General features: G+C 37.4%; 1 protein-coding gene across 3 annotated transcripts in view; it reads right to left on the reverse strand.

Annotated features, from left to right (window-relative positions):
* The window catches only part of Axs (Abnormal X segregation), a 110,113-nt gene that overhangs the window by 56,790 nt on the left and 27,381 nt on the right, over positions 1 to 25,942 (reverse strand). The window lies entirely within an intron of this gene.

A 25,942-nucleotide genomic window follows, 5' to 3' on the forward strand; every position in this document is an offset into this window, starting at 1 on the left:
CATTCATAAATAGCCCCACGAACCATTCATAAATAGCCCCACGAACCATTCATAAATAGCCCCACGAACCATTGACGGATAGTCCCACAAACCATTCATAAATAGCCCCACCAACTATTCACGGTTAGCCCCACGAACCATTCATAAATAGCCTTAGATATACTGGGCGAAAGGGGGGGTTATAACCCCCATCAACCTCACATTGAGCACGCCACTGATCCTGTGCACGTCATGTTGTTGCAAGTTCGTAATCAGAAATGATGAACAGTAACTCACGTTTATTTACGTTCTAGAACTGTTACACAGTTACAAAATCGCATATTTGGAAACACTGACCGGTTGTTACGTCGTTAAACGCACGCAAAAATTTGGTTTACGTAGTAGACGGACATCAAGGGAACAGCTTTCGTGCATCGGAGTGACATTAATGTCGAAAATTACATGTTTTACCGGCAAAAAAATTTAAGCGAGGGGAAAATACACTTCCAAGACCTTCCTAAAGTATAAATAACCTCATTTTGGTAAGTACTTTCTCCTGTAAAAGTAAAGAAATACGTTTTGCGGAAACGAAAATTTTACCAAAAAATCTAATATGCAAATCCAGACTCAGTTTTAAAAGGATTGAAATACAAAAGTCCAGGGGCGGCTCAAGATTTTTGGCACCCCCTTACTTTTCAAATTCCTCCAATGAAAAATGTGAGCATGTTATATATTTACCGTTTAAACGACGGAAAAAAGACCTTAACTTTTAAATGCCTTAAGTGTTACTATCAAAGAACACGTTTAATAATGTAATATGTATTTATTAAATAGAAGCTCCCCCTTGTCATTTAATTCTCTAAAAATGGACATATACTTTTTCTGCATACCAACCAACAATTATCAGAACTGGATGTACCTAGGTATAAGAGGACCCAACAATTGTTTGGAAAACTATGCTTTCTATGGTTTGCGAAAATGCACCATGCCGATCTTGATGAAACAAACAAAAAGTAACGAAACCGCAGTGAATATTTTTATCTCGGGGTAACTAGTTTTCACATATTTCTTACTTATGATTGATTGAAATTAAAATCAGCACTTAAGCCATTTTGCACCCGTCACATTACACGGGGCGCAGTCCCTTACCGTAGCTAAAATCAGGTCCGGCCGTAGGTATTTCACCGTATATTTTTCTGTCAATTACAGTAAGAGTTTGTACGCATGAAGGAAGTGCAACTTCCAGACGGCACATGTTTTTGATTGCACTCAATGTTCCCGACATGTGTGTGTGTGTGTGTGTATTAATTATAAATAATTAAATTTAAAAGATTATTATCAGTTATTACAATCTTGATATCAATTTTCGGAATTATCTTAGTCCAAGCGATTATTATGTATTTTTAAGGTCTTAAGTTAATTTCAAAGTAATAACCTTCAAAGTCATAATTAAAGGTATTCTTTTAGGCCTTAATACTATAGAGAATTACCTTGAAATTGCAGTCCAAAATTTTGTGTGTGTGTGTGTGTGTGTGTGTGTGTGTGTGCGTGTGCGTGCGCGCTTCTCATTTGTAAATTTCATTTTTTCTCTGTTGATATCCTCATGTAAAATGGATTCTCTGTATTCAGGATTTTTCAAATAAATAAATAAGTAAAATAAATATCACACACACAACTAAAACTGTGAAATTTGCAACAAAGCAAAGTCTGCAACCTAAATGCACGTGTACTCATTTTCCTACTCTTTGCTCACAAGTTGGCTCACGAGCATGGCGACGCCGCTGCTATGACGTCACGTGAAACTCACCTATTCTGCAAATTAACAATGTTTTTCGCTTTATATTGATATTCTAATACCAGTAACACTGGACAGTCTTAATATTTCTTTCAATAAACGCACGTATCTCATAAATGCATTACTTAAATGACCAATGAAAGATAACATGCCTGAATGGGAGTTAACCAAAAAATCTGGTTATTTTCGCATCACAACTGCAGTTCGAAAAGTCTGACTACGGCTTTAAAAAAAAGGAAGACTACTGTAGCAGTGGCGAATTCTCTATGTTACACTAACATTTTTTACATATTTTTTTATACATTTAGCCTTAACTGCTCATTATATATTATGCAAATTATTAAAACAAACTTCTAAAGCAGAATTTAAGTAAATTATTTAAAGAACCGAAAGACTGGTTTTGTGTTCGCCACTGATTGTTCTCCATCACATCCTTCTGACGACCGGGTGTCCTTGATGCAGGGAAATCTAGGTCAAATTTTAGGTAAAAATGGAGATTTTATGAAAAATACAGAAATTGGCGAAAATTTTGAACTTATCGGACTTCCTTTTTGTTTTACTTGAATGTCTGCATTGGCGTTTTATTTACATGATTACTAACTATTCTAGATGGGTTGTCTAATAAATCTATTAATTAATGGAAAACTTGATGTACCATAATTATTATCTAAAATTACACTAAAAACTCGTCACTATGAACTCCGAAATAACTGCTCTGCATTTTTTTTTTTAGATATGATAGGTATTTAAATTTTCTTATATCCCAATACGGTCATAATCCACTGCAGTCTAATAACCTTTTATTATGAAAATAACATGTGTAATTTTACTTTTAATGTGTTTTTAGTATAAGTGATTGCATTGTACTTCTTAAATTTGTAATTATTTTATTTTAATCAAATTGGTCTTCTTACTGTTATCACGTAGTACACTAGTAGTATAAAAGTATATAGGACTGGGACGAGAAATGAAGAGCCCCTCTCAAGCAGATTTGGCTATACTTAAAACTAGCTCAACATGAGCATATGAGCTTTTTGCTCAAGTGTAGCACCCCCTCTAATCCAAGATTTTTGTAAAAATGCCCTCGAGAATTTCCTGAGAAATGAAGAGCCCCCTCAGATTGATTTGCCTACACTTATAAAAGGCACTTCTGTGAGATTGTTATCCATAAATTTGTTAAAAATATGCCCCTCTTGATATTTTTTTGGCCACACTTAAAACTAGGCCACCCACACCCACACCCACCCACACATATTTACTTCCGGTCTACTTCCGGTCCACTTCCGGTCTACTTCCGGTCCACTTCCGGTCCACTTCCGGTTTACTTCCGGTTCACTTCCGGTCCACTTGTAGCCAAGTTGTGGCCTATTTCTGGTTTATTTATATTGCATCATGCTGTGCAACAAATTATTATCCAATATTATGCAATAAATTATTAGACATGTTCTGATTGCTTATTGTTTCAGATATTTTCAATGCGGTCCGTGTTTAGGCTATATAAAGAGATTTTGCATTGCATATTAGCCAGTATTGTAAGAGCTGTTGAAGAGAAAGGGTGTGTTGTTGCAGTGCTGCTCATATTTTTTAAACACAAAAATATTGCAGATTTGTATAAATTGAATTACAAATCTATTTGATTTAATATACAGAATTTTTGACAACCTGTCATAGGTTTATTAAGTATAGAGTTTTGATTTGAACCCCAAGAAATTTTATATAAATACCAAAGCCAAAAATATTAACACACACACACACACACACACACATACACACACACACACACAAATCACACTGCTGAACCCAACTGATATTTTTTATTAAGTATAGAGTTTTGATTTGAAACCCAAGAAATTTTATATAAATACCAAAGCCAAAAATATTAACACACATACACACATACAAAATATACAAAGCACAGTGCTGAACCCAACTGATATTTTTTATTAAGCATAGAATTTTGATTTGAAACCCAAGAAATTTTATATAATAAACTAATAATAAAAATGCCAAATCAAAAACATTGTAATCAATGCAATAAAAATATATTTAGCTCTAATTGGGCTAGACACCAAAAAAATTGTGACCCAGGCAAATACAGAACTCCCACAAAAATATGCCCCCAATGCCATAGAAAATATAGCATGGAATATTTTACATATAAACATAAAGATACTTGCTCTGCACAGTCATCAATATTGCCCCCACAACCATCTACATCTGGTCTGAAAAGAAAGCATGAAGCACCTGTTAATGCTGGACCGGCAAAACAGCCACGCTATGAACCACCTATTTATAGCAGTTTTAATGGCCAATTAAGAGATTATCGGTTTGTATCAGAGCCAAGATGTGGTATTAAGAATTTTTTGAGCAGTGTAAATCCTGATGTGCAGGCAATTCTAAATGCACAAAATAGCTCTTATAAGCTGTCCCTCAAATTGTTTACACAATATAAGAAGCCAAATGGCACAAAATTTACACAGCCCCACATAACAGAAACTGTACCTGTATATTCAAATGCAAATTCAGACACAATAATAAGCAGGTTGATGGATCAATTGAATATTAAACACTCTGAATTTGCAGCAAAAGAGTCTGGATGGAGCCTATGCGGTTCTCCACACAGGCTCTATGTTAATATTTCTGAATTCAGCCCATTACAAGGATCTACATATCTGCCATTACCGGCCAATATTAAAAACAAAAAATCCGTAGTTAATATAAAAAATAATGATGAGAAATGCTTTTTGTGGTGTATTTTAGCTGCTTTGTATCCAGTTTCAAGGCATCCTGAGCGAATAAGTTATTACAAACAACATGAACAGAATTTTGATGAGGCAATGGAGGGTTTAGAATACCCAATGTCTGTTCAGAATATTGATAAATTTGAAAAAAAGGCCCGGGATATCAATGGCAAACAATTATCTATTAATGTATTTATTTGTTCCACTGGCCGTGGCAATTGCTTGATAGAACCTCTCAGAATCAGTACAATTAATGATGATTCTGCTATTCCGATTGATCTGCTCTTAATTGAAGGGGATGGCACATATCATTACACTCTGATACATAATCTTGAAGCTTTAGTAAGAAAGCAAATAGACAAATCCAATACAATATTCAAGTTGTGCAGAAGATGTTTAACTGTATTTGATGGTAAAAAAATAATAAAAGGGGTTTGTAAAGTGAATGCAGAAATTGCCAAAAACAAGTTAATTGAACATTTAAAATACTGTGGCAACCATAAACCTGTTCATATGGTGATGCCCAATCCAAGAGAAAATGCAAAATTCAAAAAGTTTGAAGCCTGGTTGGAACACCCAGCATATATAGTCTGTGATTTTGAATCAAATCTCAAACCCCTTGCATTCTGCAATCCAGATCCTGAAGAATCTTCAATTACACCATACCAGCTACATGAACCCTCCAGCTTTTATTATGTTGTTGTACAGAATGGTGTTGTTAGTAAAAAAGATTCATACATGGGACCAGATGCCATCAAAAAATTTGCACATAGAATAGAAAATGAGTGCCATGACATAGCATCTAATATCTTATTAAAATCAAAACCTATGTTGCCTTTAACAGAGAAACAGATTGAAGATTTCAACAATGCAGAAAAATGCCCGGTATGTGATTCTGAATTTTCAGATACAAAAATCAAGGTGAAACACCATTCTCATACAGATGGTAAATTCTTAATGGCACTGTGTAATAGCTGTAATATTAAGATCCAGAGACCAAAATTTGTCCCTATATTTTGCCATGGAGCATCCAATTATGATTTCCATCATTTGATCAGGTACGAGGGGTTTGACAAGCAGAATTTAAATATTTTAGCTGAAAATGATGAAAAATATATATCTATTAGCAAAATAATTAAAGTTAATGGTGTTCCTATTCACATAAGATTTCTTGATTCCTACAGAATTTTATCTGCTAGCCTGGCTACACTGGCCACTCAATTATCTGATGATCAATTCAAAATCACATGTGCTTTGTTTCCAAATCAGGACCTGAAATTAATTAGGCGGAAGGGTGTATATCCATATGATTATGTTACAGATTTTTCTAAATTTGATGAGTGTTCTCTGCCACCACAACAAGAGTTTTACAGCAAAATCAGAGGATCTGGAATCACTGATGAAGATTATCACCATGCCCAGTTGATGTGGAACAATTTAAAATGCCAAACATTTGGTGATTATCACATGGCTTATTTAAAACTTGATGTGACCCTCTTAGCTGATATACTGCAGGCATTCAGAAAATCTTCCATGCAAAATTATGAGCTGGACCCAGTGTATTTTTACAGTGCCCCAGGCCTAGCATGGGCTGCAATGTTTTTGAACACTAAAAAGCAATTGGATCTGATCCAAGATCAAGATATGTATCTGTTTATGGAGCAATGTATAAGAGGAGGCATGGTGCAATGCTCTCAGAGATATGCCAGAGCAAATAACAAATATATTCCTGATTATGATCCAGCACTGCCATCAAATTATATATTATATGTAGATGCCAACAGCCTCTATGGCTATGCTATGATGGATAAACTGCCATATGCAGGGCTTGAATGGGTTGAAGATTTCAATATTGAAGATCTTAAGGATTTTGATGACAGTGACTATGGCCTCTTCTTAGAGGTTGATCTGACAATTCCAGATGATTTACACAACAAATTTTCTGATCTGCCCCCAATTCCTGAGGTTAAGTGCTCACCTGGCTCTAAACAGAAGAAATTGATGATGACTCTGGAGCCAAAACAGGGTTATGTCATATATTACAAAAACCTCCAGTTCCTGATGCATCATGGTGTCCAAGTGAGCAAAGTTGGCAAAGTTTTGAGGTTCAGGCACTCAAGATGGTTGAAACCATATATTGATACAAACACAGAGCTTCGAACATCTGCAAAAAGCCAATTTGATAAATCTTTGTTTAAATTGATGGTCAATTCTGTGTATGGCAAAACTATTGAAAATGTCAGAAAACATACTGATGTTAAAATAATTACTGACCCCAGCCTGAGCAAAAAATTGATAGCAAAGCCTAATTTCAATTACAGAAGAATTTATGATGAAAATATGGCACTTTTCAACATGAAAAAAACAAAGATTAAGTTTGATAAACCTATTTATGTAGGGGCTGTGATATTGGAATTGGCCAAATTACATATGTTAAAATTGTATTATGATGTGTTGAAGCCTTTTTATGGTGATTGTGTAAAATTGATGTACATGGACACTGATAGTTTTGTTCTTGATATTCAAACAGAAGATGTTTATCAAGATATAGCACAGCCTGCATTGCTTGAATATTTTGATACCAGTGAACATACAAGGATTCAACCCCACAACAAAAAGGTGCCTGGCAAGTTAAAAGATAAGACACTTGGTGATGTTATTGGGGCATTTGCTGGGTTAAGAGCCAAGATGTACAGTTTTGAGACATGTAGTGGTGCTGTTGCCAAAAAGGCCAAGGGCATTGGCAAAGTGACTGTTGACAAAGAGCTTGAATTTGAGGATTACAAAAATTGCCTCAAATCATGTAGCACAATCAAAACATCAGAAAATAGAATTCAGAGTGTGGATCACTTATTGACTACAAATATTGCTCTGGACCCACATGATGATAAGAGATGCATTTTATCATGTGGCATACATACTCTACCATGGGGTCATTGTGATTTGAAAAATGGCAATCAATGCCCAATTACAGAGCATGATTTGAAATAAATAAACATGCCTATGAACTTATTTGGGTTTAAAAAACAGGCTATTATGGAGCTGCCAACACCACAACCCTCTTCTGATATACAGTCTATGCTGTCTAAACTAAGTGGTTTCTTAATTATTCATCTGAACAGCATACTTACAGATATTGATGATAAAACAGGTAAAATATTGTACATATTTAACAATAATTTAAATCATTACCAATTACCTGTAGGTGGGCAATTGCAATTTATTACAACCCCTGAGGGCAATGTCAAGATTTCAGTAGGGAAAAATATTTATAGAATTAAGCACTCAAACATGATTTCTGGCACTGTTTATACTGTTTCTGCTGGTGACTGCTTATATATTGAGGTCCCGGGATCATATGACAAGCTTATACCCTTTTTTATAGAATTAAGAATCAGGTATTCAATAATAAATAACCACTAAAACAAAAATGCCTAATGATATATTTGGCCATACAAGGCATGAAGATCACAGTGATGAGATTCTGATGCTTGATGTCAGAGTCAAGAAATTAAGAAGTGATTTACAAGCTTTACAAACCACACTCAATGCCAGTCTTCAATTAGAAATTACAAATTTGCAATCACAATGCATGGACCCTCTTCTTAAAATTGATTCTGAACTCAAATTGCTGCTTCAGAAATATACTGACTTGGCCACATTAGATAATTTTCAAAGTTTAGAAGAGGCTGTAGCAGCTCTTCAAGCCAAATTTAAGACCCAGGCCACCAACTCTGAGCAATTGAAACAACAATTAGAAGAGCAAATAAATAATGTCCAGACACAGCTCCAAACAATTGTCAAAAGCATAAAATCACAAGAAGATTTTGATCTAGTGATTTCCACTCTAAAGGAACAGATTCAGTCACTCCAGATACCTAATCTGGACCCTCTGAACAATGCCATAGCCGAGGTTAAAGAAAAAATTGAGACACTTGAAAATTTTATGAACAACTTGCCATCTTCTGATGCTTTGAGTGCAATAACTCGGAGTGTTGCCAATATTAAGCTGCAACTTGAAACATATGAAGATTTTGGAAAAATTCAAAGTACCATAACCCATCTTGAAGGTACCATTGCAGCAGTGCAAAGTGATTTGACAAATGTACAAGAATCCCGATTGCCTGGGATTGTAGATACCCTTGTCAGTGTCCAGCAACAAATCACAAAGCTTGAAAACCTCAACACTGAATCTGAGCTATCTCATTTTCATCACTTGATAGATGATATCCAAACAAAACTTGAAATTTTACAACAATCAACACCCTCTCAGGCAGATATAGCCCTGCTCCAAAATGCTATGCAAAATGTGGCTGATGCTTCTGAATTAAACAATGTGAAATTGGCACTTGAATTTTTACAAAATACAGTATCAAATCTGCCTACATCACAGGAACTTAAAAATATTAAGAGAGCAGTGAATCGCATATTGAAATCAGAAGATATCAAGAATATCCAAACAGAGATCAAACAACTCACACAGACAGTGGCCACTCTACCAACCAATCAACATATTAATGAACTGCATGCCCTGTTTGAGGATATCAGAAGGCAAGTCCATGATCTTACTGCTCAAAATTCAAAATTGGCAGTTGTTAAAAATTTGCAACAAATTGTAGCTAATATCAAGCAACAGCTAGGGACCATGGAATCCAATCAAGCAAATGCTCTGTCTGTTTTTGCCACCCAGCTACAAGAAATTGTGCAACAATACAAGAAACTTGTTGTGGACATAAAAATCAAGCCAGGCCATGATGATGTTGTTAGAACTATCAATGAGCACCTTGAATCTGTAACAAGCAGATTGCTCACAGCAGAAAAGGAAATAACAGGCATAATCGAGAATCCAAAACATACAGTAATTCTTGAATTGTACAGCATCCCCAACAAAGAATATGATTCACCATTTACACCAGGTGGCAAAATATATATGCTGTCCCCTGCACAATTTTATTACCAGTTTTTTGTTGGGGGCACATTGAGACCAATTAAGATCAAATATTGGCTTCAACCACAGGCACACCACTACCCCACCTTATCAATAACAAATGCTGATAACAAAGTGAAAATCACCAGTGTAGAATTAGAGAATTTTACAGATCCCAATACATTAGAAACATCTTATGTTGAAGATGATGGCTCTTTGGAATTTAAAATACAAATAGGGGACAAATTATATTTAGAAAATCCTGTAGTATCAGCTGCTGAACACCCTATAGTTGCAATATTCTTGTTTACATATTATGTCTAGACAAATTATTGTTGATGAATTACACAGACAAGCCAGACATAATTTTAAGAGACTGCCAGTAGTCACAAAAAGCATAGATGATTTATGGCAGAGCGACTTGATTGAGATGGCAAGTGGACAGTTGAAAAACTTAGACAAAATCAACAAGGGCTACAAGTATCTACTCACTGTCATAGATACATTTTCAAAATTTGCCTGGGCTGTGCCACTCAAATCCAAGACTGGGGCATGTGTTACAGAAGCTTTTAGGACAATCATCAATCAGAGTGGAAGATCACCGCGCTATTTGCAAACAGATAATGGCAAAGAATTTTATAATTCAGTGTTTCAACAATTTATTAAAAGCCAGGCAATACAACATTACTCGAGTTACAGTGATCTCAAGGCCTCAATTGTAGAGATATTCAACAAAACTCTAAAAAATCTTATGTATAAACAATTTACCCTGCAAGGTAATTATAAATGGATTAATATTCTTCCAGAACTTCTACATAAATATAACAACTCGGTCCATTCCACAATCAACATGAAACCCTCTGAAGTAACTTCATCTGATGAGCAAAAATTGATCAGTAATGTTTATTATCCTAGATACCAGCCAACAACAAGAAAAGCCAAATACAAGATTGGTGATCAAGTAAGAATCAGCAAATATAAGCACTTATTCAAAAGAGGTTTTACAAGAAACTGGAGCACTGAATTATTTACAGTGGTTCAAGTTAAACCCGGGACCCTTAACACATATATAATAAAAGACCACCGAGGAGAAATTCTCAAAGGCAGGTTCTATGAAGAAGAGCTCAGCAAAACTAAACAGCCTGACACATATCTGATAGAAAAAATCATCCGCAGAAAAGGCAACAAGTTACTTGTCAAATGGCTAGGACTTCCAGAACACAGCTGGATCGATGCAAACAAAATAATAATATGAGCACCTGGGATGTTATAAAAAGGCTGCCAGAACCTGAACAGCAGAATATGAGAAATGGCAACTTGCTGCCTGATAATATTAGGTGTCTATATTGTTGGGCCATCTGCTTGTGGTAAAACTACACTAATGGTTGATAATTTTTTATTGGCACCCAACTGGTTAGACTGGAAAAACAGGCACTTGTATGTCTTTTCTAAGAGCTTGGAACAATTAAAATATCAGCAGCTGATGAAGCTATATGATGGATTGGATATTGCCACTTTTGAACCAGATGTTAAGCCACTTCATGACTGTCTCGATAATTCTGTTGTTGTGTTTGATGACATTATACTGGATAATCAAAACAAGATTAGAAATTTCTTTACACAGGGCCGGCACAAAAACATTGATTGCTTCTACCTGACACAGACTTTTTCAAAAATACCGAAGCAGCTGATCCGAGACAACAGCAATTTTATATGTGTGTTTCATCAGGATCATACCAACCTCAAACACATACATGATGAATATGTAGGTGGGGACTTGAGCTACAATGATTTTTCTAAGTTTTGCAGTTGGTGCTGGAACCAGGACAGTTATGGGTTTGTCACAATTGATATGACAAGAACACCCAATAGTGGCAAATACAGAAATAAAATCAACAATTTTCTAGACATTGAAACATATATAAATAAACATGAAAAGGCCAATTATTGATGATCTTAAATTAAGAGATTATCTTGTAAAAAGATTTAAGGGATGGAAATCAGAGAACCGAGGAATTTATGAAAAACACAAACAAACAGAACAGCCCATAATTGATGCTATTAGTGATTTAGGTAAAAATATCAAAACTGTTACAGAGCAAAATCAAAATTTAATCACAGAGCTTGTACCTGTAGCTGCAAGAAACATATTAGATTATCCATTCACCCCACTTTCAAGTATTCATACACCTAGTCCTATTGCTCCTAGAACAATTGAAGCTACTCAGGATCCTATTGAATTGGGTCTTCTTGCTCAAAAATATTTAAGCACATCTAAAGACAACAAAGATGAGGTTTTTGGCTTATATGCTGACACAGAACGTGATGGTAGCATCATACATAGAATTGGCAATTTCAGAGTAACATTTATGGGAGATGATCTTATTGTATATTCAGAATCTCGTCTTGGAGAAAAAGGTGCTTTTGTTAAGTACCCCGGCACACCTGGATTGTGGGAACTGATGACTAGGAAAAGGCCTGGCAGCTATACAGATCAAGATTATGAATATTACAAAGAAATATTAATAAAATCAGATGCTCTATACCAGAACAATGATCCCACACAAAAAAGAGTCAAGTCAAGCAGTGGGGCAAAATACAACAATTTAATCAAGCCCATATGGTCACAGATCAAGACTGGTAGTGGAATCAAACAATACAACACCCTGCCTAAAGAATTTGTGTGGGTTGATGATGTCAGGAAACTTGTAGATAGGTTATTGGTGATAGCTGGGGAGGAAAATGCTGGCAACCACAATTTTTACAATGAAAAGGTTGGAATTATGGACATGATAAGCACAAAATTGTCTAATTTTATAGTGAATGACACTAAGGGGATTGGATATCTTATAAAAATTATTAATACTTTACCCCCCAAATTTTGGAATATTTCTGAGGGTCGGGGCTTGGTTAATGACATTATAAACAAGCTGCCATTTGAACTACACATTCCACGTTATCAGTATTGTGGTCCCGGTACAAAACTAGATCATAGATTAAACAGAGGTGATCCTGGTGTTAATCCCCTAGATGCTGCTTGTAGAGACCATGACATAGCATACAACATACATTCTGATCTTGACAAGAGACATGTTGCAGACAAGAAATTAGAAGAGGCTGCATTTGGTAGATTTGTAAGCAAAGATGCATCTTTGAGTGAAAAAATAGCAGCATTGGGAACCACCATAGCTATGAGCACCAAACAAAAATTGGGGTGGGGGTTGTGAATATGTATATAATAAACCTACAATGAAGGCCAAGGGTGTTATGTATCAAGTACCTTATGCAGGTCTTAAATCTCTTGGGCCTATTGATAGCCTTTTAACCAAAAAGCAGCGCAAGAAAAAAAATTCTTGTATTGCCAAGGGTCATGGTATGAAATTGTTGCTTAGTACTCCCCAATTAAAAAAATTACAGCAATCAAGAAAAAAATCACATGTGGGGGGATTTATATTTACCATCCCTGCCATCTTAGCTGCTCTCGGGGCTGTTGGGAGCTTGGCCAGGGGATCAGCCGCATAGCAAAAACAGTAATAGATGCCAAAAAAAATAAGGCAGAATTAGATGAGCAGAGGCGCCATAACCTGGCCATGGAGAAACAAGGCAAAGGTGTTAAGAGAGCCATGAATAAGTTTAAAAAAAAACAAGAGCCGCTTACAAACCAAGATATTGAAGCTTTAATCAAGCCACTGGGCATCAAAAATTTTAGAGGTGTGTACATGTCTGATTCTTTACCAGAACAACCACTCAACAAAGAGTGTGGCATTGTTAATTTGGATAAGTACAAAAATCAGGGCACTCACTGGATCTGCTATCTTAAATATTTAAAAAATGAGGCATTTGTGTTTGATTCATTTGGAGGTGTTCCACCTGAAAATTTAATAAAATATCTAAAAACAGCTAATCTTTATTACAATAATGCCCGTGTTCAAAACTTTAAAGATGTTAATTGTGGACATTTGTGTTTATCTGTTCTTAGATATATGTCTCAAATAAATAAACCATCAATTGAAAATTTTCAAAAAGCCTTGTGGTATTTAAAACATCATGGGGGTATTCCATCTCACCAGCCAAAATTCAATATTGAAACTTAGATTACATGATGGTATAGTGTATCCCAAAACAATAGCTCTCAGAGCATTTTATGGCATGTACTTGATCCCTAATATTACACACCACAACAACACAATTGCAGTAGGGGATGAAAAAATTGTCATTACTCCAGGGCAATATAATCTATCTACTTTAAATGCTCAATTACCCAGAGGTGTAGTGTTAAGTCAAAATTCTGTCACTCACAGAGTAGAAATTGTATCTGCTACAGAAACAGTGGATCTGGCTACTATAGAAGAGCTGTTAGGCTTTGAGAACAACACAAAACTTGAACCAGGCATCAAACACACTGCTATGAATATACCTAAATTCTTAGCCATAGAGACTAAATATTCACTGTAATGTGGCAGAGGGTATGATCACCAAATCAAATGGCATAGGCACTCACAAACAAACTGGGATCATTGCAACATTCAAACCTAATTCTGAATTTATGGAGCCCATCATCTACAATCCATCCCCAACATTATATTTTCCTGTGTGCCATAATATAATAGATTATATTGAATTGATGGTCACTAATGAAAAAGAAGAATTAGTTGATTTTGCTGGAGCCACAACAACTGCTATCATAGAAATTAATATTTAAATAAAAATACATACAAGAAAAAAAATGGAAAATATTGAGAGTTATGAGCTACAATCATTCCCCCCAAACAGGAGGACATTTGCAAATTTAAATCAACCCAACACAGAGATTGAGGTTGATCTTGATGTAGGGGATGGCTTTATACACCCCCACAGAGCAGATCTATATATCAAATTTGATGTTGTAAAACTCGATGGTACAGATTATCCGGCAAATTCAAATATAAGATTGGTGGACAATTTTGTGCCACATCTGTTCTCTGAAATTGAGATCAGAAAGCATGGCATTGTTATAAACAGAGTAGATTATCCGGGTATTACCTCCACAGCTTTGGCCACACTAAAATTATCCAAAACCGAGGCTTCTTACTACAAAATAGGTGGATTTGAGGCTGGTGATAAAATATTATCTAAAAACCACACAGTGCTGTTCCCTATGCGCCTGTTGCCAGGATTCTTCTCAGATTACAAAGATATTATGTGGAAGGGTGGTTTAAGAATCACATTTAGAAGAGCTGCAAATGATAATAATATTTTGATGAGGTACAGTACATTAAACTCTACAGGGGAAGCTCTGCCTAATACCCTACCTGATGAAGGCAAGTGCATTATTCAGACTATGGAGCTAAGAATCCCTGTTGTTGAATATGAGGCCAGTTATGCTCTTAAATACAAAGCAGATATAATAAAAAATCCACAGGTTCCTTTACAATTTTATACATATCAATGTGTACAGAAGCCCGCATCTGGTGCTTATTATGAGTTTGATGCTACAAATTCATTCTCCAGTATACAATATGACATGCCGGATTTTGTGGTGGTATTGTTTCAGACTGGAAGACACAATAATCAGGAAAAAAATTCAAGTAAATTTGATAACTGCAACATCAAAAACATATATCTTAAAAATGGCAGAAATGAGGTATTTCCTAGAGAAAATTATAATTTAGACATGTCCAAGGATGATTTCCTCAAATTATATGAGGCATTTACATCCTTCAAAAGAGTCACTACTGGCAATACTGACATGTATTACACACCAGATGAATTCAAAGCACAGAGACCCATGTTTGTAATCAACACTTCAAAAAGGAAACAAGTTGTGGTTAATGACAGGACAAATATTAAAATTATCTGTGAATTCCATGAGGCATTACCTGATGACACCATATGTAGTATTATTCTCATAGGTGAAAAATCATATGTTTATGATGTGAGAAATGAGAGGGTCACAGAGCAATTCTAGACGGTCTCTGCATATTGCATTGTTTTAATATTAGATAAACAATTTGAACCTGGTATCCAATTGAACTTAAACCGGAAGTAAATATGTGTGGGTGGGTGTGGGTTTTTGGCTTAATTTCAGGTGTATCCAAAACAATATCAAAAAAAGCATATTTTTAACAAATTTATGGACAACAATCTCACAGAAGTGCCTTTTATAAGTGTAGGCAAATCAATCTGAGGGGGCTCTTCATTTCTCAGGAAATTCTCAAGGGCATTTTTACAAAAATCTTGGATTAGAGGGGGTGCTACACTTGAGCAAAAAACTCATATGCTCATGTTGAGCTAGTTTTAAGTGTAGCCAAATCTGCTTGAGAGGGGCTCTTCATTTCTCGTCCCAGTCCTATATACTTTTATACTACTTACACTTATTTTTTTCCTAATGTATATATTGTGTATGTGTCATATATCATTATAAACTGCTGTATTAGGTATGTATGCTGTTTTTCAGCAGTATAATACAAGACTTAAATAATTAAATAAATACATATACAATAAATAAGAATTGTTGTGGTAATCAGGTCAGTCAAATTTTCAGGATACGCCACTGTAGTGTAGTGGTTAACGCTGTCGCCTTGTAATCAATAGGCATACGCATTTAACACAATTCTCTGTTCGTCCAAGGACAAACATTTGTTGGTTTCCTGTAATATTGCGGAGCAAGAAAAAGCCATTTTCTCCGCGCTCACTTCATGCATTCCACATTGAGAACAACAGATATAAATAAATTAACGAAAAAAATGAAGAAAATATATCGATAAAGCAATGCAACAACAAACTTGGGAAAACACAGAAAACCGGGATAGCAAAAACACAATCCGAAAGATTTTAGAAGCTTGCACCCCGGAGCGTCAACATGTGAAGATTCCAAGCATGGAAAAAGCGTTGCAACGCTGCACCCTGGGTTGCGACCTCTATGCTCGAACAGACTACAGAGAATCAGAACTGTAGCTAGCTACAAGGTCAGGAGGTGAGAACACGTGAGAAATCCTTCCCTTGCACAACCCTCGCGCTGGCCAACGAGCTGTGGTGACGCATTTCCGGTTTGTACCGTTCTCATGTGAATAAGTCTGTAGTAAAACACACCATTGGTTCAGAATCACTACGGTTCACCTTGACTGCTTGCCCGTAAGGTGTCAGTTGCTTTCATTTCGTAATGCCAGCAGAAGCAACACGCCAACTTCGCAAGGGCTGACTCAGTCACTAAAACTTTCATTCGTGCCACCGATAGAACCACAGACATCTGTGATAGAACTGTTGTTGTCACAACAATAACAAGGACTGAAGTCTATAAATACAATGACTACCTCAAAGTTTATTGATAATAATCGTGGAATAAAGTTTAAGTGCTTGACCTTGATAGTTGACTGCCTCCAGCTGTAAGGTATTATCGCCAGGGCTCGGCACAGAAGTGCGTATTGTTGTTTTTTTCTCCTCACGCGTGGAATGCTGTTGCGTCAGCACGTGACGTGCCGAAACAGAAAAAAATGAAATCAAACTTACATTCAACAAGTTATTCATTTTTCAAAACTTATCATTTGTAACGCAACGCCAGTAGCTACCAACATTTCACAATTTACGCTTGTAATAATAATAAGCTCGGCTTTGTCTTGCAGCAAACATTTTCCGAATTCTCCATCATCGATAGAAAGTGCTTTTGATTTTGTACACGACTCTCAAACACGAAAAGCTACATGCAGCGAAAATGATAAGTTTTCGTGTGCACACAAAGAGAGAGCAAGGGGGATCATGCCCTCGGAAAATGAATATGACATATCATTTTCATTTCGGTCACAGCAATTTACTGGAATTATTCTAACAGACTGATAATTAAAAGCTAGACTGCTACAAATCGTTGCAAGAACGCGATGATTAAAAGGGATAAAAATGCCTTTCTTGACCCACCCACTTTTCGGAATAAATCCTCCCATATTCATGAATTTCCTCCGTGGTATTATAAATTGTGAAGTAACTAATTCTCAATTTTAAATCTTTAATAAATATCAAAATAATTTCAAATGGAAAGATATTAGTAATTCCTTAAGAAAAATTACACAAGCGGATTATTTTAAACTTTTAAATTGTTATTCTGTCGAAATACCTAAGTATCTTGTTTATGTTACAAATACAAGTGGAATATCATTGAATATAAAATTGAAAATTTTAAAATTATGGCTATGTTAGTATTCCAAACCACATTAACACACAATATTTTTTATGGTTTATTCTGAAGTATCGTCTGCAGTCCCATTTGAGTGACGTAGTTCATTCTGGAAGCTTCACGAACGAAGAATTACGCCTACAGGAAGTTTGTTGAAGCCAACGCGAGAAAATCAGTCATCGGTGTTATTTCCATCGTCAGCGAATCTATTAAAAGAAACACTCAAATCTTGATTTCGCAGAAGCGATTTCCCGCAAGTTGATACTAGAACGTGAGTGAAGGAGCGTGTTTTATTTTCTCTCCAAGCGAGAAATTTTATGATTCCATGCACTACACTCGCATGTTTAATAAATAATGTGAAGAGGCTACAATTTTGCAAACACAGCGGGAAACAATTGGTTAAACAGTTCCTTGAAATAACACAGGGTTGGTTAGATTTGATTTTTGGTACTTATCGTTACTTCTCTGCCATGTTTGGCTAATCGCAGCGGTAAGAATGGGTGACGATAAGATTAAATTGATAAAGGAGCACTCATGGCCAGGCCGAGATTCGAAAGCGGGAAGTGTCATTTCTTTCTTTATTTATTTGTTTCCTATTAATATTGAGCAAAGAGATTTTCAAACTTATAGTATTTATCTTCCATTTGTGTTAAATACTATTGGTGTGCATTTGTAAATGGTCACTTAAAAAGGAAAATTTTCCATCTAGAGTGCGCGTCAAATCTCCTGCATATAGCCTTGAACGGCTGAACAGCACCAGCGAATCACAGACGTGCGACGTTGCCTAGTTCAGAACCTGTTTCATCTCGCTACTAAATCGTGTACCTGGCGCTCTGATATAAATAGATTATTTCAAGTGTCAGCAGTTCAACAGATGGAAAGATAATGAATTTGCGAGTATGTACGAAAAACAAGCGTGATTGTAGATTATACCGTTCCCTCTGTAGAAGCAATGTTATTATAAACGTATTTGTATAACGTAAGAAGTGCCAGGCTCTAACAGCTCAAGCGTGTGGTGTGAATCAAGCTACCGTTTCTCGGATATGTTCGGGGGCAAAACAATGTGGATCGGGGCCTGCTCCAATGTTTCAATCACCTAGAAAGCTCATTAACGTACCGAAAAGAACGACAAACTTAGATGACTTTGAAAAAGACGTAGTTCGTAGAACCGTCTTTGAATTTTACGATCGTGGCGAATTTCCTTCTGCCAAAAAGATATCTTACTCTTTACGGGATAAAATATCTTACAAAGGCTCTAAAACTTCCACCTTGAGAATATTGAAACAATTAGGCTTCAAGTACAGGAAAACCAACGACGGTCGTAAATTTCTGATGGAGATAAGTGACATTGTTACGTTAAGGGTAAAATTCCTTCGTGCAATGCACGAAATTCGAGACCAATCTTTTACCTTGACGAGACATGGGTAAAACAGAACCACACATTAAAATGTGTTGTTAACTTGTTAACGAAGAACTTGACAATGTAACACAAGAACAATGGGCCGCTTGTGTTAAACATGCACAACAATTACAGGAAAACGATTTTGTAAGGGAGATAGATCGGGACGAAATTTTGGACCCAGTTATAATAAATTTGAAGGACGACACAGAGGGCGAAAGTAGTGCGGTCAGTGACGATGAGGACAACGACGGCAGTTGTTGGAGTGACGAGGAGACCCTGGACGTCCCTCTGGCATAATCAGGTATGATCTTTACTCCCATTAAGTTTAATATATGTTATATTATCTAATATTCTGTGCTCTCCGTGACAAGGCGTTTCGCTCAACCATTCTGTCTCTTTTCCGTGTGAGATTTCGACATGGCACCGCTGCAGTGCGCTGCTATTGGCTATCGCCATATGCAGGAGATTTGACGCGCACTCTAATAAATTTTTTTAATCGTTTCTCTCCATGATGTCAGTGCTACATTTTGTTCCCATGCTGCCGTCAGCACTAAAAAGAAAAGGAAGGGGAGAGAGAGAGAGAAGCACGCAACACGCAAGAACACACGCACACATACAGATTGATATCATGCTTCTCATATTTGCAGTAAAACTAATTCAGTCGTTGTTGTAGCATTGACTCCTCCCTCCCTGAACATTTTAGTGGGAGGATTTTTAGGACAAGGTCGCTGTGGTGGTAGGGGGGTTAAAACCTGTCATACCATGGATTTCGCATCTAGAACACCTAACAAAAACATAAAATTGCAAAATCTTCAAAATCTACGTACAAAAGCGTAAAATTATTAAAACAGACAGCGAATTAAAAAAAAATATATATCATTAAGAAGCAACAAGGATTCGATACTCTCAAAGAAAATTTTTAAAGTATCGAAAAATGCACAACGATGACTACGCTATGAACATTTGTTACCCCAGTGCTTATAGCGAGTTACATATAGCAACGGAGCATTACGTCATAAAAGAAACGTGCTACTATTAGCTGCTTCCATTAGCCACACCCACAATTGCAATTTTAAAATAGGTTTCGTAAATACACCTCTCGGCCTTCGTATGAGTATGCTTTCATCAATTTCAATTAATCACCATTCATCTTCACCGAGGCGATTGGCATAGTGATGTAAAAAAGCGGCGCAAAATAAGAAATACACACATTATGCACAACTATTAATTCAAAACTGTAAAATAGTAACTTCGTCGCCTTGTAATCAAGGTGTCCCGGGTTTGACACTCGTTGCAGGAACATATAGTAGTTCGGATCCCACTTTAAACTGTAGGTCCAGTAAAGTTTTGGCAGTACTTCCACACACGCACGCAAGTTTTGAAACTTTTGAGCGGCGGCGTATGTCCTTATAAAAAATTGGACCACCATGTGATTGCAAAAAATGCATTTGGATGTATGTCAAGTCGCAAGTTGTTCACAACGTACTTCCTTTAGGTTTTCCCACAGCGGAAATGCACAGCGATAAGACTGAGGAAAGATATAGCCGTGTTTTCAATATGATACGGTAGTAAAAACGAACGAGTGTTTCTCTTAACTACGCTGAATAAAAGCATTGATGAGCTTACCAGGTGTCACGCCACAGTTTTAATAGAGATGTGCAGCATTATTGTGACGATCTCTGCATTACTTTACACGGATAAAAACATCTTGCATCTTTCTAAACTGCCGCGGCTTAGCGTGTTGAGTGGTCGGCTCATGAATCATGATATCGTCACAGAAAGTCCCTCGTTTGAGTCCTCGCTCGGGCAAGTGTGTTCCTTTGTAGGTGTCCCTTCATCAGTTTCAGGCACGTAGCCAGGGGGAGGGATAAGGGGGCTGAAGCCCACCCCCCGAAATCCGACAAATATCTAATTTAAATAGTGTATAGTGGTAATTATACTTCCTTATCAAGATTAAGCATCTTGCATAATAATTTGTAATATACTGAGAAATTCATCTTCAGGGCTTCTAGCGCCTCCTTTTTTCACCTTTAGATGACGGCTGCCGATAAGGGTGAGCCCCTCCCGAAATAAAATCCTGGTAGGATCAGTTTAATCCTCATCGTCGCCTACACAGTCCAAAACGTAAATACAAAATACAGGTTAGTGCAAAAATAGGTTGACAGTCTTTGAGGGCATACGTCAACTGTCAACCTACTCTTGCACCACCCTGTATATTTCTCCACATCACTTACGTCTAAATGGGCGTTTTGTACATGCTGTCTCCATTCTTCCCTTTACGGTTTTTTTCCATGTTATTGTTCTCTTTTCTTTTGATTCTTTGGGCTTTTATTTTCTTATCTTCTTTCTACACTTGAGCTTTCTTAAATAGTCTTTTAGTGGTTTTACACATTTTTCTCTCGTTCAACTTTATCTCCATTTCCCTCCCAATTCTTATCTCCACCTTCCTCTTCTATTCTTTCTCTACCGACCTCCGTGGCGGAGTGGTTAGCAGCACAGCGCGCGACGACACCAGGGATCCCGGGTACGAATCTAGGGATGGACGATATCGTAAATTTGATATCCCGATATATCGTCAAGAAAATATCATCACAGACGTTACGATACGATATTTTATTCCGTATCGTGATATCGGCGATATATCGTCTCCACAATATATATCGCCAAATATCGTGATGATATATCGCTGACACGATATATATCGCAAAATATCGTGACGATATATCGCTTACACGATATATATCGCAAAATATCGTGACGATATATCGCTTACACGATATATATCGCAAAATATCGTGACGATATAACTTCTAGTTGATATCGCCTGGACGATATCTTTTCAATATCGCGATATATCGCCCAACACTATTCGAATCCCTGCCTGGGCATGGCTTTTGCTTGTTTATCTTCATTACTCTCATCATATCATCACTCAACTCGTTGTCGCGATTAGTCGAAAGTGGCAGAAAAGCGACACTAAATAACAAAAATCAAATTAAATCAAAATGAAATATCCTACATCAATAAGTTTCTAGCTTGTTGTTACGCCCGGCCCCTCCTCTTGTTGGTATCTATTAGATAACCCAGATAATGTTGATTGATTTATTTTACTTCGCTTTTCTTCCACTTTTGGCTAATGTAGGGACGACATAACACGGACCCCACAGAGGATGTATACTGGCTGCAAGTCCAGTCGCCAGAGCCTCACCAGTCTGCAAAATGCGTGTACTACGTGGAAGGGAGGTTGACATTTGGCTGTCTTCGGAAAGGGTCATCACTTACAACAATTCCTTCTTTCGTCGCATATGTTTAAGGTCTTTGATTTGCTGAAAGATACCGATACAATGCAACTAAATTCATCTGACTATTCCAGGTAAACATATTAAGTAAAATGTGGCATTGTTCGTCTAATGGTGACTCGAAAACGTGGCATAAATCTGACATTACATCCTGTTTCAGAACCCAACCTCGAGCGCGCTAATTGGCACTCCTTAAGAAATTTTTCGTGGCGTATTTTATGGGAAAAAGAGATGGGCAATTTGCTGTGTTTTCCGTAATAAACCGAAGATTAACAGCTCACACAAGGCCATATTTATGCAGGCAATTTTGATCGTGCATCATTCAGTCCTTTGCTTTGTTAAAAGTTGCAACGTTCTACTCCAGCTTCATAATCTTTCGTGTCTTCTTACGTCATAAAAACGGAGCAAGATTTTTAAGTCGAAGTTGAAGAAAATGAGCAGTTTCTGGTATAGAGCGACCACAAATAAAAGAATCTTCGACGAAAAGTTTCCGCGCAGCTTCCTCTTCTTCCGTTCAACTCGAGCCATAAGGAAGCATGCTCCACTCTGGCCCCTCCCCTCCACGCGGGAGTACGGTGCACAGGAGCCGCGGGTCTGCGCAGGTTTTGTTGCTTCTGGTTCCACTATAATGACAGGTGATCATGATTTGCCCCATATCTGCTCTACCTTGAGAGCAGTGACGCTACGTTTTGAATCTGTAAATCATGGGGAAGCATATTTTCTCAGTACACAGATATTCTAGCGCTACAGCACAGCCCAGAATTTTGACACGACCTTACCACTATGCCATCGGGAAGACACGAATCAGATGAGAGGTTTCCCTCTGCATGAACGCGATCGACGAAGCCTCCTTCTTAGTTCACACTCCCTCCCTCATTTCCGTTCCTCTAAAGCTTAACGCACACTAAGACGCGAAAAACGCGGCAACGCAGAACGCAACAGCAAATGGTTTAACGCCCACTACAGGAAAACGCAGAATTCTGCAACTTAGCGCAGAATTCCAATGCCAGAAGTCTGTAGGTTATCTTAAAGATTATCGCGTCTCAGTGGAGCGTTAAGCTTAACGAGGCTCTGGCGCCTGAATCCACAGCCAATATAATCCTTGTGTTGTCCTTTATGTTTGTGATTGTCCGTTCTATTTCACCTTATCAACTTTCATCCTCCTCGTCACGATTACCCTATCCTACAGTTGTTCGTTCTGCAGCTCACACGTGCATACGAGAGCGCTCTTTCATATATACAGCGGGTTGCCCAATTCTTGTTTTACATGAATAGGAAAGGGGCGGTAGATAGGTTTGGAAGTTAGCAAAGAGAAAACTAAATATATGCTTACAGGCCGAAACCAAGTGTTACGTAATAATCAAAATCTAATTATTGATAACAACTCGTTTGAACCAGTTTCCAAATTCAAGTACTTAGGAATAATACTAACAAAAGAAAATTATATTAAAGAGGAAATAAAAAGCAGGCTTAATTCAAGAAATGCATGTTACTTTTCTCTTCATAAACTTTTGTCTTCTCGTTTAATATCTAAGAAACTAAAAGTTAAAATACTATACAAAACAGTAATTTTGCCTGTATTATTATATGGATGCGAAACTTCGTCCCTACATTGAAAGAAAACATAAATTGAGAGTATTTGAAAATAAGATCCTTAGGAAAATATTTGGACCTAAAAGGGATAAGGAGACAGGTGAGTGGACAAGGTTACATAATTTAGAACTACATAATTTGTATTCATGTCCAGATATTATTAGAATGATTAAATCAAGAAGACTTAGGTGGACAGGCCATATGGCACGAATGGGAGAGGAAAGAGGTGTTTACAGGATTCTTGTTGGGAAACCTGGTGGTAAGAGACCCGTAGGAAGGCCAAGACGAAGATTGAGGGATAACGTTGAGATGGACCTAAAGGAAATCGGTAGAGATGAAAAGAGTATATAGATCTTGCTCAGGATAGGGACAGATGGAAGGCCTGTGTAGCTACAGCTATGAACCTTCGGGTTTAAGAAGGTTAGAGAGTGAGTTAGTTAGGAAAGAGGCGGTCACCCCTTCCAAGAATTTATCTGAATTTGAGGCGCGTTATGCCAGCGGTGTCACCAATGCAACGTTCAGGATGAAACACCCCTTTCCTTCAGTATCAAACAATAATATCCTTAGGAAACGTTTTGACACTATGCTTGCTTCAAGACTTAATGTAATGGTGTCGTGAACCATCTACGGACGAAACGCGGTTGTGAATTTCTGAGCCTATTCACCTGGAAAGAATACGCCAGAGGTTTCTGTCGTGGTTTGACAGGAAGGATTCCTAGATGATTGAAGATCTGGAGCAACTGAGAAGACACCCACATACCATGGCTCTCTGCCATTCTGATAGCTAATATTGGATTGGTTTAACAATGGCATTTTCGACTCTGGGCTAAGAAAAATCCTTAGGTAATCTACTGCATCATGTACTACGCCTGACTCTCTCTCCAAAGAGAAATTCAAGAGATTCTGAGCTCGATTCCCGGTGAGGCATGCGCCGAGCGCGTCAAGCGGCTGTGTTGCGATCTCACAACTAAGTTCCGGGTTCGAGTCCCGGCCTAGACATGCGTGTCTCTTCTAATCACCAGTCATCCTATCGTTGCGACTATCCTAGATAGGCAGAAGTTGAAGTTGAACCCCTCCACTGCATTATTAGTCCGGTGCCTCAAGTTGCAGTTCCACGTCTTTTTTGGCAGTAAAAGGGTTTTCGAACAAAGCACGAGAAAGTGGAAGACCGTGATTGGCCAATCAGGCTGTTCCTAGTTAAACTACCCTATGTTACGTCACAGGAGTCTGGAGCAAGACGCGTGTAACGGTAGAGAAAGCGAGTGGGCAGAGCGAAGCAGTGTGCGCTGACGCAACCAGGTGGTAGCTGCAGCCGCGTTTGCCCTATTAATCCCTTTCAGTCTCTCGCGTTCATTACTGGAGCCATCTCGAGTCACCACTTGCGCAGAGGACTAGTTTTCGTTCGCTTGCTGCACAGACTTCTGGAACAGAGTGTAGCAGGTGTTTCAGTTACATGTGTTCACAATTAGGATACAGCAGGCGACGCACGATCATGCTACCGAAGGTTCTGGATTCGTACCCTGGTCGAAACTATTGTGTACTCAGTGCTGTGCCGGATCTACAAATCTTGCCCCCCCCCGCAAAATATTAGCAAAGGCCCCCCTTCACACACACACATGGTGTGTGTTTATATATATATATATATATATATATATATATATATATATATATATATATATATAATGTGTGTCTAATTCTTGATCTCATGTCGACAAAGTCACATACAAGGGCCTACAGAGTGATTCAAAAGTCCCTTAACACCCCCTATGAAAAGTAATGGATTTAGGCTGGGTACCATTGGTCATGATAGGAACAGATTAGACTATTTTGCAATGGGACTGGCTCATTGAAGAGCATGAAGACTACAGTATCCCCATGCTTCTTCCTCTGTTCTCGCACATATTCATTCATAATATACCATGCGTTTTCCTTAATTCATTGTCGGATTGAAAAGGGAAGTACGTACTGAAATAGTAAACGCACAGCACAAGAAATACACTCAAACTGAGTGATAGTTTCACATTATTGAATTGATTGATCAATTGAATTGTTGTTTGAAT

This window comes from Lepisma saccharinum, chromosome 17 (assembly GCF_977018435.1).
Source record: "Lepisma saccharinum chromosome 17, izLepSacc3.1, whole genome shotgun sequence".
In the NCBI taxonomy this organism is placed as follows: Eukaryota; Metazoa; Arthropoda; class Insecta; order Zygentoma; family Lepismatidae; genus Lepisma; species Lepisma saccharinum.